The sequence below is a fragment of the Lissotriton helveticus genome, chromosome 1_1, assembly GCF_964261635.1.
Source record: "Lissotriton helveticus chromosome 1_1, aLisHel1.1, whole genome shotgun sequence".
Lineage (NCBI taxonomy): Eukaryota > Metazoa > Chordata > Amphibia > Caudata > Salamandridae > Lissotriton > Lissotriton helveticus.
The window spans coordinates 2,047,958,506-2,047,973,321 of NC_136057.1; positions in this window are offsets into that span (position 1 = coordinate 2,047,958,506).

Sequence of the window (14,816 nt, forward strand, 5' to 3'; positions counted from 1 at the left end):
GCATTCCTATTCGGAAAGAAGAAAAGCATCAATTATTAGTGTCCATGCCAGAAGGAGAAACACTCTGCAGATATGAGTTAAGTTTCTGTGGATCATCGAAAGAGCGAGTACGTCCATTATGTGTAATTTTACAAAGACATGAATGGAGGATACCATATTGGATATTCAACTGTCTCATTTGAGGACGAAGACTCAAAAATTCTTGAGAAATAAAAACATTATGACCTGACCATATGAGACGTCGCTTGAGCTTGGCAGCTTTCAACACAGTCATCAACTCTGTAAACTCAAGAAAAAGCAAAATGATGCCACAAGGCTTAGTGGCATTAAGATTTAGACGCCCTAACCGATGAGCTCTCTGAATGTTGAGAGGATGAGACGCAAGTTGAAGATCTAAGAGTTCACGGAAAAAATTCTGTAGGAATGACATCATGTCGGATCCCTCAATATTTTCTGGAAGACCATACAGGCGTATGTTATTTCTACGATTCCGATTTTCAAGGTCCTCAGTATAAAGTTTCAGCTTGTGAATTTCTTGTTCCAATAGAGGGATCGTAGAGGAGATATCCTGAATGTCACTAACACGTTGTTCCAAAGTAGAAACTTTGCCTTCCATGACAGCACATCGTTCTTCGATTTTTTGAGTTTTTCATTGGTTGCAGACATAAAAGGTTGGAGACCACGGACTTCCTCTAAAATAGAATCCAGAATAGGATTTGAAGATGCAAGAATAGGAGAAGGCGTGTCATTTTTTGGCCTCTTTGATTTTGCTCCAGTGAGAAAAGATTTTGTATTGAGTGAATCATGAGCCATGTTGAAACCGTGAGGAGAGACCCAAATAAGTGAGGAGCTGATGACTGGATGCTTCGCAGAGACACTGAGACCAAAAAAGATGGAAATAATCCACACAGATTCAGAAAGGTGAAGAGCCACAGACAGTCTTATCCAAAAATATGCAGAAGAAATCGGTATAAATTAGGCTCAAAATGGATTAGAGGGAGCCAAGGGCACAAGGGTAAGAGACCACTTCCAAAGTATTAGTATAGTGTCATTTAGAGAAAACAGCCTCCACACAGAAAAAAAAGAAAAGAAAAAAGATTGCAGGATATATGGCTACTGCAAATAAAAGAAAGCCATTATAAACAAATGACAGGTCAGCTGTCAGAAAATAGCATGGCCGGAGTGATATTGCATAAAAAACGGGCTTTCGCGCCAATATGTAAAATGGCGGCCGTTTGTCTCACAGATGAGGAAAAACATAGGCAGCTGACAGAGTAAATGCAAACAAATGAGTAAAACATTGCGTTTTATGCCACACCAGTATAGGTGCTAGTATTAAGGTGGCTACGCGATAAAGGGGGCTGGTGGAAGGGGCAGCATGCCGACAAATGCGTTGTGGTGGCTTGAGAGAAGTGTCCAAAAACGAAAGAAAGTTACCGGCAACAGTAAACGCTGCAAAACGGGCAGGCGAGCAGCAACAAAGCCTCCTTTATGTGCAGCCCATCTTCCGCCGTCAGTGGGACTGCAAAAGGACCCCTTGAGGAGAGGAACGAGGTCTGTAATCGCCTCGGAGATCCGCAGTCCTACGGAGCTCACATAGATGCCGCCATCACCCTTCGGCGCGCAAGCCACGCCCCCTAACACTGATTTTTAACATGCGCTCTTCTGGGGTTAATTCATACTTACTGACAAGGACCTCCTTTATAGTGGAATTCCTCAACCACTTTCTCTTCTCTAGAGGCAGCATGCTGTTCATTCCATCACCATAAATATGACTTCAAAGGTATCTGTACAATCCTCCGAACCACAACAGCTACTTCTTATGCAAGAAATATCCTATCTATATCAAACCCCTTATATGAACTCTTTTTTGCTGCACTTGGCACAGTAGTGGTGCTCACACCTTTTTTGCTAGACTCGAGCAGCTATTTAGCCTTCAAGTGCACCTCCTTACCACTCCAGCCTGCAGAACCCATTTCTCCTCCAAGGTTCTATTAGCTTTCCCTTTCTCTCTTCTGCACACACCTAGTCCAGCTGCTGCCTGAGGACCCACACAGCCCGTCTGTCTTTGACATCCTTATGGGAGGAGATAGTACTTATGTAACTTATCCAATAGAGAAGTCAATCTCTGAAGGTTACCCTCTATCCTCTGAAGACTTTACCCACTTATTTTCCATTCATTTCCCTCTTTCTGAAAGCCAGTACCCTTTGGGGCCCTGATTCTGAGGTCAACTACAGTCAGGGTTCTCCCTTTTCAAGAGGGCTGAAGTGGTCCTCTTCAAACCCTTCTTGTGTTGCCCTCCCATCTCTGAGTGTAAACTAACACTCAAACGTGGACATAAAGGAGAGTAAATGGATGCGTGAATGGTTTCATGGGTGTGTGACTGAGGGTTGCAGTCACTGCCTGGATATATGAGTGGTGGGTACATAAGTGCTTTTGTTAGAGTGTAACTGGATATGTATGTCCCGCATATATTTATGTCACTTCCCAGTGTGCCCCCATCCTATATTTCCATAATGTCCCTGTTAGACCTGGCATCATTGGCGTGAGTCTCCCTTCCATTTTAATGGATTGCCTCTTCTGTTTTGATATGTTTTTGCTGGATTTATGCTTTGGGCACTGTGCCACTGCTAATCAGTGCCACAGTGCAAGTGCTCCCTATGTTAAATTGATATACTAATTGGATTCCATGGTTGGGTTATTTGATGTATCTGTCAGCCCCTAGTACAGTGCACCATGTGTGCCCAGGGCTTGTAAATCAAGTGCTGCTGGTGGGCTTGCAGCACAGGTTGTGCCACCCACCGAAGCAGCTTGTAAAGTGTGTCTCAGGCCTGCCATTGCAATGCTTGTGTGCAGTCTAGCACTGCCATGTCAACTTGGCCAAGTGCACCCACTTGCCAGTCCCTAAACCTTCCCTTTGCTTCATATTATACACCCCTATGGTAGGCCCAAGGGCAGGGTGCATTGTAAGTATAAGGTAGGACATGCTCTGATGTGTGTAGCATGTTCTAATAGTGAATTACTGCCATTTTCGTTTTTCACTATTGAAAGCTACCTGTTCTCATAGGCCAGAATGGGCTATTAGATTATTACATTCTTATAACCCTAACTGACTCAGGGAACTGAGGGATAAAAATTAGATTTCCCCTGCATGAGGAGTATCGGACATACATTATGTTGGCATGATGTATCTATATATCTGCTATGTTTGGTATACATATAACATAACTCGTATATGTGTTAACTGGAAGGAAAAGGTTTATTCTTTTCCTGTATTTCTAGTGCTAACAGAGTAGGCCGAGAACCATACAGACGCCATTTTTCTTTCTCTTGACCCAGACACGAGCTGTGATCAAGTGTCACTCTCCAGTAGTTGTCAAGCCTCAATTCATTTGAGTTGCTGAAAGCAGCTGAAGGTAAACTGTTTTCTCTGTCCTGGGAACTCAAGGTCGCATCTAGCTTTGGGTGAGATAAGCACATTCCAGGAGGTGCCGTGCCTACACTCCCGGGCACCAAGACGAAAGGGAGTCAGCCCTCCTGACCTTCTCAGTAATAAATAGTAAAGCTTTGAAACTAATCATGTGTGCCATATATGGTCCTTCCTTGGGGTCCGAGGGCCAACTGGTGTTTTTCCTTTTACAGTGATTCTATAGGCTGAACAGAAAGTATATAGCCTTCTGTTTGAAGGTAAGCCAGCAGTCTTCTCTGCTCACCTGATGGGTGAGGGTTGAAGAGGCTCCTCTATAGAGTATTTTGCTTAATAAATGATTGAACCTTCTTCACTGCCAATTGACTGATTATTGGGTAATGGGATTGGGGCTATTGGTAGGTATAGCCCTGTAGGTAATTTTTTTGGTACTTCAGAACATGGTAGAAATTCGAATTTAGTGTGCCTGAACTCAGAATAATAAAATACATCTTTTAGTGAAGTTTATTTTAATATTCTGTGTTTGCAAATACCACTTTTAGAAAACAGGTATTTGCTTGCCTAACCATTTGAGCCTGCCTTTGCTCGGTTGTGTATTCCTTGTCTGGGTATGTGAGTGACAGGGCTGGGTGATTCCAGGAGACAGGCTGGGGCAGCCCGGTGGTGAATAGAGAGATCTGCATCTAAATGGGAGGGAGGAGTTGCACTTGGGACCTGAATAGGGCTGGGCCTTCCCTTTACAATGCTGGCTCCACCCCCTGTGGCTTGTCTGATGTCTCTGACCTGCACTGTGAAAGGAGAGGAGGAATCATGTCAACAGAGTGCTCCAGAGCTGTATCTTTCCTCCCCTGTGCTGGCTCCAACTCCTGTGGGGCGGCTGATGTCTCTGCCCTGCACAGTGAAAGGAAGAATAGAGTCATGTAAACAAAGTGCTCAGGAACTGGTTTGGACTAGGCAGAGGCCTCTTTGCCTTCAGAGAACAAAGGATTTTGGGGTAAAAATATTGGGACCCTGATCCCAAGAAATTAGATAACTTCTGGAACAAAAAACCTTTTCTGCCAAGGAGAAGAACCAAGGAAGCTGCAGGAGTTTGGACTGCCCCTCTGCCAGTGTGCTGTTTGCTGGGTTGGCCTGCAGTGGTTGCTTCATTGCCGAGGGAAAGGAGAAGGAACTTTGTAAGGACTTTCATCTACATAATATTCTCCAAGGGCTTGAACTGTGCTTGCCTCCTGCTGAAGTCTCAGGGACAAAAGACTTCACCTCCAGCTCCCTCCTGAATTTCCTTGCTGGGAATTCTGACTCCAGACACTTGTGTGCCGCTGGGAGCTGGACGCGCGATGCATTGAGAAGAAGCGTGTTGCAGCTGCAGCTGAAATGATCGCAACGTGGGAGAAACGAGCCTTCGTCGCATCTCCCTGAAAGCGTGTGTTCATCGAAGCTGTCTGCTGTCGCATCACCGGAGAAGCGTAACGCCCTCATGAAAGTTGCCATCGCATCACCAGAGAAGCGTGTCGCAGGGCCTGTCACGGCTCCAAAGTACAGAGTCGCAAGGCTGCCAGGGTGTCATCGCATTGCCGCATCAAGGGCGCCATCTTCTCGCATCGCAACCGGGTCGTCGCATTGCATCAAGGCGCCATCTTGCGCACTGCAACAGGCCTGCAGGCTGAGAATCTACGCATCACCTCTGCACCTGTAAGGCTCACAACGATTCCCCTACTCTGCGCAAGCATTGAGGAAGGACACAGCCATTCCGCCGGGTCACGGAACCGATGCATCTCCCCTTTTGCAAGCCTTTTATTCACTTTACGCTTCCAGGTACTTTGTTGAGAACTTTGTCGCATTTACCAACAACTTGAACTAAGAGACTTTAATCATCTTTTAAGTGACCTTCAATGTAGTATTGTGGATTTTTGTCATTTGTGGTCTTGTGTTAAGTTTATATAAAGAATACTTATTTTTATAAAACCTGTGTTGTGTCCATCTGTAGTGTTATCACTGTATTACTGTGTATATTCACAAAAGCTTAACACACTACCTCTGGGATAAGCCTGTCTGCTGTGCCAAGCTACCAAGGGGGTGAGCAAGGGTTATCAAGGAGTGTAATACCCTTATCCTGACTTAGAAGTAAGGGTCCCTACTTGGACAAAGGTGATAACCATTGCCAACTAGAGACCCCCAGATCTAACAGTCCCGGGCCCACCCGGGGACTAATTACTATCGAAGCCCATGCTTTTTTTTCAGTGGGAGTTGCGGATCTTATGTGTGTGTGCTGCATTGTGGGTGAGATGCCCCTTCAGTTCTGATTTTCGGGGCCCTTATCCCTTTCAGGTTGTGTGCCTTTGACTGTGCTTATACTGTGCTGAGATGTTGCAGACTTGGGTAAATTGGGCTCTTGATTGGAGTTGTGACTCTTGGGCATGGTTTGTCCGCAGATGGGCTATACTTAATTGGGCATGTGTGCCATTGTGCCCATATCCCCCGTCCCCCCAGTCCCTGGTCATTACTCACCCTGTTTCTGTTAGCTCAGGTCCTGTTGTGCTGTGTCCGGACGCCCAACTCCGGCCACCATCTCCCCAAAGCTGGTCCCAGGCTGGTCCTCCGTGGGGCTTGTGGGGTTCTGATTGTCCTCTGTACTTGCTCCGGCTACCTCCATGGTGCTTCGCAGTTGTATGTGTTTTGTTTGTGTTTTTTGCTGCCACTTTCATAGTGATTTTCCCCGCCTGACTTGTGGGACTTGCCGGCGTGGTGCTGCTTATAGCTACATTTTTTATCGCAGTTGGGCCCATTGCAAATTTTTTCACGTTCGGGTTTAGATTTTTATCGCTGTCCCGGTGATTTTATCGCGGACATTTGACGTGTTATCGAAAAACTATTGCATGTTACCACTGTCTTGTGAATACGACGTTAACACAGAGTTATTTTCCCGTGATAGACGGCGATATGAAAATTTGCTTAACCTATTTTGGAGATGATTATCGCACATTCTTGAGAATATCCCTCTTAATGTGCATGCCACCACGGCCGCACAGCGGACCTAGACAAGCATGCAGGCAGTTGGTCTGTTAAAGCCCTTTTCACTTGCCTGCTTTTTATCTTTAGCTTGCTTAATTTTATGCTTATGATGCTGTGATTTATACTTTTTAATTATTACTAATGTTGTGTATTTGATTCTGAATGACCTCAGACGATACTGCATGGTACTTTAGTAGCGCCCTTGAGCCCTTTGCTCACCTTATGCTTACTGCTCACTTATCATGCACATTCTCTCACTGTGGGCACTCCGGCTTTCTGCCTCTGCTCATCTTCTTCGGTAAGTTAGGTGCCTGAGTTGTTACCTCGAAGTGCGGCCATGTTTCCCTCATTCTGCTGTCTAGTCATGGTTGGGCACACATTACTTAATGTGCGCGCCACCATGAGCACACAGCGGACGTCTGCACCCTTCTGGATAGTGGCCTGCGCCAGAAACACTGCCCGAATGGGCTCAGGTCAGCCGTTCTCAAGAGAATCCCTTCTAGCTCTTAATAACCCACAACAAATATGCTACACCTACTTAGAGGTACATAAATGGACGCCCAGTGACCTGCAGGGGATGCAAACAAGAACTTAGACTTTTCCCTTACAAACCCTATAAGATGAATCACCCCCTAAATCAACTAGTAGGAGAGCTAATCCACGCCAGGTCCCTTAGTAAGACTGGACATGATCTCTGATCTCAATCTGGATTGCCTTTTCGTTACTAAAACTTGTCTCAAAGACTCTTGAAATCCAGATATTGTCCTCGCCCTCCACCCAGAATATCATATACATATACATAGAAAGACAGACCTGATCAACAGGGTGGAGGTTTGGCTATATTATATCACAGCATACTTAAATGCTCTACATTTGAAATGGCAGGGCTCAAAGGGGCAGAAAGTCTTGGTTTCTGCTTTCAAGTTGAAGGCTCTGTTTCCTTCTCTGGAGCCCTGATCTACCACCCCACAGGTACAAGTCTAAACTTTCTAGATAGCCTTGGAGACACTCTAAGCATGTTAGTTATTAGATACTCTAATTTTACATTACTTGAAGATTTTAATCTCCACCTAGATTTGCATACCATCCTTGGAATCAAAAACGTTCTAGAAACTCTAGCCACTCTGGGCCTCGACCAACGTATAGTCGACCCGACATACTGTGCTACGCTAAAAGTTGATCCGCCAATCCCAGTGATGTTTTCTGGCCACAAATCTACCCCTTTTACAATAGAATGCCTTAAGACAGACATTCCAGGGGGTCCCCCGCTGAATGCCCAGAAAAATGTGCACCGTTGGAAGAAAATGCTAGCCAATCTGAACCTTCATATTGAAGCCTCTGCTACTAGGCCCTCCTTGTCAGGAGAGCCCTCACTAGATACCCACTATTTCAACTCCGGGATGGCCTCACTTAGCAACACCTTTGCTCCGCCCGCTTCGTTGAAAAGGAAGACTACCAAAAATGTTTCTGCCCCCAGGTTGACTCAAAAGTTGAGAGACATACAAGGACACTGCAGACTGTCTGAACGCAGATGGAGAAGAAGCTATAAACTAGAAGAGCTAACGCTCTTTAAATCTGCTCTAAAAACTTACCATCAACAAATTAAATTAGAAAAGAAATCCCACTACACTAATCTACTTAAGCTGGCAGACTCTGATAAAAAAAAATAGTTATAAAATTGTAAAATGCTTTACGTACCCTTAGATACTCGACCACGAGATTCCGCCATGACAGATTCTCTGTGATCAAATTGTGGACTTTTTTAACAGAAAACTCAAATTCTACAAGAATATTTTAAGATGAATGCTTCCCCGGTCACAGGAGTTCATTACTTAAGTGATAGACCTGCCCTCACATCTTGAAATCAGTATGGAACAGTCACGTCAAGCGATCCTCTCCTGCAAGTCAGATTCCTCTTTTGATGCATGCCTTAAAGAGATACTGCATGCTATTATTGACACCATAATCTAATCATAAATACCATAATAAACTCTTCACTCACACAAGCAATAGTACCATCAACTTGGAAAATCGCAGCAGTTTAAACCCCTTAAAAAAAATAACTATCAGGTCATACGACCCTCTCTAATCTGCGTTCTATTACCTCCTACCCTGCCTCAGCAAGATTACCGAAAAACTATTAAAAACCCAACTGACCTCCTTTTTAGAAGAGGCCAATATTTTGCACTCAAGTCAGTCGGCTTTAGGTCCATGCACTCCATGGAATCAGCATTATTACAGACCACAGAAACTGTTACATTTGCCTAAGATCAAGGGACAAATGTGGTGTTGATCCTACTCGATCTATCGGTGGCATTTGATCCGGTCTCCCACGACATCCTGAGGGACCGTCTCCAAACATATGGCATCTCCAATATGGCTCTTGCTTGGCTGAAATCATTCTTATCCAATCAAAGACAAAGAGTCACTCTCTGCCATTATCAATCTACAGAGAAATCCTTGCTCTCAGGCTCCCGCAGGGCTCTTCCCTAAGCCCAACATTGTTTAAAATCTACATAGCTCCCCAAGTAAATCTGATATTGTTGTTCAATACTGAAACCATCTCCTATGTGGATGATATTCAGTTCATTTTAATACTAGTTTAAAACTCCACAAATGTGGAAGAGAATCTCAAACTCTGCCTCACTGCTGTGTTTCAGTGGATGCAATCCAACCATCTGAAGTGTAACACCCAAAAAATCATGCTGCTTGGTAAAGCTGTACAAAAGGGGGTGGTGATGGACGGAGCATCTGAACCAATCAAGCACTCACACCCAGTCAACAGATCTGGGTTTAATCCAGAATTATAAAGAACGGTGATGGATTAAACCCAGATCTGTTGACTGGGTGTTAGTGTTTGATTGGTTCAGATGCTCCGTCCATCCCCACCCCCTTTTGTACCGCTTTGTTCGCCATAAGTTGGCAGGGTATGCTCAGACCTGAGTCCCTTGCTCACTTTGCCACTGGATTCAAGCAAGCTGGGCTGAAGACGGCTGTAATGCCAGACACCGGTCCTCGGAAGCTTGTTTCCTGTCCAGGGAAGGCATGGCTTGGCAGTTCGGGCTGGACTGTTCCCATCAGGTACAGGGTCAGACTGATTTGCATTTGGCCATGTCTGAACTGGGGTGGCAGAGTGGGCTAAAGAATGGTGATGGATTAAACCCAGATCTGTTGACTGGGTGTGAGTGTTTGATTGGTTCAGATGCACCGTCCATCACCACCCCCATTTGTACCGCTTGGAAAAGCTAACACCTTCCTGCCCAGACTGGGGTGGCCTAATGACGTACCCCCTGACCCCCTATACAGTGGATGTAGTGAGGAATCCGGGGATAAAATTTGATACGTCTGTATCCTTCCATTAACAAGCACTCAACGTGGCCGGCATAAGCTGCCACCTGATTAAGTCTTTAAACACATTCTTTGACCTACTACTGTGCATAGCGAGAAAGGCAGTTGCAGTGGCCCTGATCACATCTATATTAGACTACTGTAACAGCCTATATGCAGGAACCAACAAGCCTGTTCTGAAGAAACTACAGATAGTACAACATGCGGCTGCCCATCTAGTCCTAAAACTACCTCGAAGCTCCTCAGCTTAAGCTGCCCTAAAAACCCTCCATTGGCTGCCCATACATAAAAGAATTCTCTTCAAGATCTCGGTAATCACCTGTAGAGCCTTCAGACTATCAGGTTCTAAGTATTTTAGGACTAGGTTCAAACCATATGTGACACAGCGACATCTCAGATTCTCATCAGCCAACCTCTCCACACCTCCCAGATTCAATTACAGCTCTAAAGGTGGCAAATAAGTGGCAGTCCTAGGGACTAAAGCCTGGCATCTACTACCTATTCATCTCCGGTCCTCTCAGACAGAAACAATTTTTAGGAAATCTTGGAAAACTTGGATTTTTGGAGCACCAGACGCCCTGGTACACTCACCCATTTGACATGAGAGATCTTCTACTGCGATGCTTTGCTTATTCCTGCCATAGCGCCATGATGCTCCTCGGAGTGATAGCTGCGCTTTACAAATTCCATTATACATACATGCAAGATGGCTATCAACATTTCCTGCTTAAAGTGTTACCAGCCATCAAATTTCAGTAGGGTCTCAGTAGGCTGTTGGGCTCCTAGATATCTATATTTGTTAAACTTAAATATCTTTGAAACAACTGAAAGAATGTACAGCAAATACCAAATTCTAGACCAACATCTAGCTTTTTGACAAATTCGGTGTAATTCTGTTTAGCGGTACGGGCTGTAGTCGTGTTAAAAAAATGAAAACTCTCCATAGACATATTTGGGAATACCTTTGTTTGGTGCAAATATGACATAAAGCCTTAGTGAGTGGGTGTGTAAGTGCTGGTATGGGTATGTCAATGGTTTTGAGAATGATAGTGTGGAAGCTGGAGTGGGTATATGGAAGATTATATTGGGGTGTGGGTGAGTGGGTCAGAGATTCTGTGGATGATGTCATCAGTGATGTCATTTGATATGTCATCTGTGATGTCTCAGTGATATCACTGACCATGTGAAGTGCATTTCAGAGGCGTGAATTATAGTTAGCTCGGCTAACTATAACTGCTGAATTTCTCTGGTTTTGTATGTGTGAAATGTCAGCCTAATTTTAACGTATCTGTAACCTTTGTTTTTTTCAGTGAACTTCTAAGGTTTCTCTAATTCTATTTCCTAGCTATATTGTCCCTGTAAACTTTGGTTTTTTTCAGGGAATTTCTATGCTTTTTTTGCTAGTAGTCATGTTTGCAGAATTGTGGAGAAAGGGGGCTAAGCCTCCAACCAGCTCTCAGGAATCTCGCTCTGTAGGACTTACAGGAGGTACAAGGAGGGCTTCTTGGTCCCCTAGGTCCCACAGGAGTAAAGTGAAGTTCATCCCCAACCAGTAGTGCACCATGAGCTGCTTTTGCAGAGTGCTGGCGAAAGGGGGCATGGCATCCAATGATCTTTTAGCAACTTCCCTGTGTGGGACTAATTAGAAATAACAGGAGGGGTAGTTGGCCACAAAGACATCCTTGGGGGCCAACTACCACTCCTATTACTGCCAGTAAGTCCCACACAACAGGATTGCAGATACCTGGCAGGAGGCCACTCCCCCTTTCTCCACCACTCTGCAAAGGCACTTACTGGCACACTACTAGTAGGTGGATGAAGTCCCTTTGGCTATTGAGGGTGCTTGGGGGCCAACGACCCCTCCTGTTACCTCCAGCAATTCTGACACAGTGGGTTTGCTAAGAGGTTTTTGGTGGCCATGCCCCTTTCCAAACATTCTGCAAATGCACCATGTGTCACACTCCTAGGTGTGGTATGGAATCCCCTTGGCTCCTTAAGGTCCTTGGGGGGCCAACTTGTCCTTCTGATACCTCCAGTAAGACCCACAAAGTTAGATTGCTGAGAGGTGGTCATAGGCCACGGCCCCCATGGCCACGCCCCCCACTCTGCAAATGCACCTCCTGAAGCACTACTTGTTAGGGGAAGAAATCTGCGTTGGTCCTGAGGCCCTGCGAGGTGTGTTTGCAGAGTGGTGGAGCCGGCTTTGCTTTGAGGCCCAGAGAACTGCACCCTGGTTCCCAAAGCTAAGTGTATGCATTTTTGCTCTCACTTTCTAAAATCAGAGAGTTTGCAATGGCTTGGCGGGAGTGGGTCTCCCACCAAGCCATAGCAATCTGCAATGTCCCTGGGCAGCCACGACCGCTGCAGGTAAGAGCGGTCTGGCGATGGGGACAGCTGGGGGGATTTTGAGTAACGACCACAAGGGAAAATTAAATAAATAATAAATTTTCCATCGTTGTCATCTCTCGAAATTTCCCCCAGCTGCCCCCACCGCTCTTACGTGCAACGGTCACTGCCATGGCTGTCCCTGGGGTGGGCACCCCGGGACATTGTTGGAGCCGGCCCTGGGGGGTGGTGGTACCCAGGGCCAGCTAGGACTTCTGGAGTGGGGCAGCGTGACCCCCCTCCTTTGTTCAAATTTGTCCCAGGGAGGTGGGGGTCACCAAGGGGAGTCTGTGAGACCCTCCCATATTATTGAAACTAACCCCGGCAAAGTGTTGGTCCCCAGGGTTGTGGGCGGGGCAAATTGGCCCACCAGCATTCATATTTAAAAGTGTTGTGGTAGGTGGCGGTCCCCGGGGAAAGATATTCCAAAGAAGGGGGAGGCTATGCATGCCCCTCATATATTTAGCATATGCCCCAGGGACCTGGCCCACCCGGGGGTTATTGTAAAGCAAGAGTGGGAGCCCATGCTTGTATTTGTTTATATTTTTGACTGCAAATTTGCGATTACCATCATTTTGCAGCAAACTTAGGGTCATATTATCAAGAAAGGGCGATACATTATCGCCGCTTTTATCGGCAGGAAACTGCCGCTAAAGCGGCGATAATGGGCTTGATAATATGCCCTTGTGAATTCCCATAGAAGCCCAGGTTAACACCAGAACCTGGGCTTCTATGGGAATTCACAAGGGCATATTATCAAGCCCATTATAGCCGCTTTAGCTGTAGTTTCCTGCCGATAAAAGCGCGATAATGTATCGCCCTTTCTTGATAATATGGCCCAAGTTTTCCCTGCACGAGCTCGTCTTTTTGCGAAGGATTCGCAACCAGAGTTATCACTATAATTTTGAACTTACAGTTCTAAAAAACTATCAAACGGATTTATGTTAAATAACAAGACGTGCAATCTCCATAAGAACATCTACCTTTCTGCCAAATTTGGTGTAATTCCGTCCAGCAGTTCGGGTTGTAAGTTCATCAACGCGTTCCTATAGGAATTAACATTACAAACGCACCCTTATTTTGTGCCCCTATTTCTCGGTCCTCACTGCACGGATTCCCCCAAATTTTCCATGACACACAGAACCTACTTATATAGTTTTTTTTTATCTACGTTGATCCATATTTACTTTTGGTCCTGGAAAAAAAAATGCATTTTCAACTATTATATTTCGAAAAAATTTTAACCACTAAATACACTCTTAAACTGAAATGCCTGATGGGTTTTGATGCCATAAATAATAAGTATGACAAATCAATACTCGCAAATGAAAACGGGCGCATAGAAGTAAAACACGTGCACATCTCCAGCTGTTCATCCATCCAGCAACAATAATAGTTCACCATTTAAAGACATTAAATGGTGGAATCAATTGAATGTTCTCTATTTATAAATAACAGAAAAAGTAAAGCTCTAAACGGGAGCCATCTACGAGAAAAAGACATCTTAGCTGTGTGTCAGGCACATAAATGCTTATTCAAAATAATAGCACCTTGTATGACCACACTAGCTGTGCTCGCGAGGCACAAACACTGAGGTCATTTGTCAGGAAACAATTAAATGACACCTTGAAAGAAATGGGGCGTGAAGAAAGAATCAGATTTGATGATCTAAATGGCTTTTTTTCTCAAAAGTGTTTTATATTTAAGTATGATTATAGCTTTCCTTCGTGGTAGAGAATGCTGGCTGCTTTAGCAATAGAGGACAAACGAGGCATGTGAAGTATTGGATGAGACTATACACTTCATGAGTGCTTTTAGTTTGGATGACTTTTATATCGATGTTGAAATTATATGTTAATCTATATGTATAGAGTTTTTTTATACGAGAATGTTTTTACATAATTTTAACCACATAGAGCACGATTCATAAGTTTTTTCCAGGGTCAAGTGTAACTAACACCAGTAAATGGATATTAAAGTCAAGGGCAAATACCACCCGTTCACCGAAAAATCTATTTTATTGGTTCGTATGTTCAAAACGATGCAAAACTGAGGAGGGAAAATGTTACCTTCTTAAATCCCATTTTAACATTTGGTTCAAGATGTATCGAAAAAGTATTGGCTTTGCTAAAAGTAAACCCTTTTGGAGCGTACCACTGCTCAAATGCAATATAGAACCAGTAAAAAGTTATATTGTTAAGGACGTCTTAACTGTGGGTGAAAAAAAGATTGGAGTCCAGGTTTCAAGCTTCTTTTTAGATTTCAGAGTATGTTACTATTGTTTGCCCTGTAGGGGGTACACAGCTAGTGTGCCAAAAGGGAGGGTGAGGCATCATCACCTCTTTTGATGACAATGGGGTGGCTCTGCAATAGGAATGTGCTTAGTCTGTCGTGCATTCAGGTGGCTAATTGGCTGGGTGGTGCCAGCAGGGAAGCCAACAGTTAGATGAATAAGCACTAAGCTGATGTGAGCCACCATGGTTAGCTTTCCTGCTCAACTTGCATTTCCATATCATCTCCACATCTCAGGAACGTTTGAGAGATAAATAGAAGCCAAATGGAAATTGGATTCACTTTGCTTCTCTGAGGTAGTAGGCACATAACGATTGAGATGGGGCAATTAAGGGACCCAAATCCAAGTTC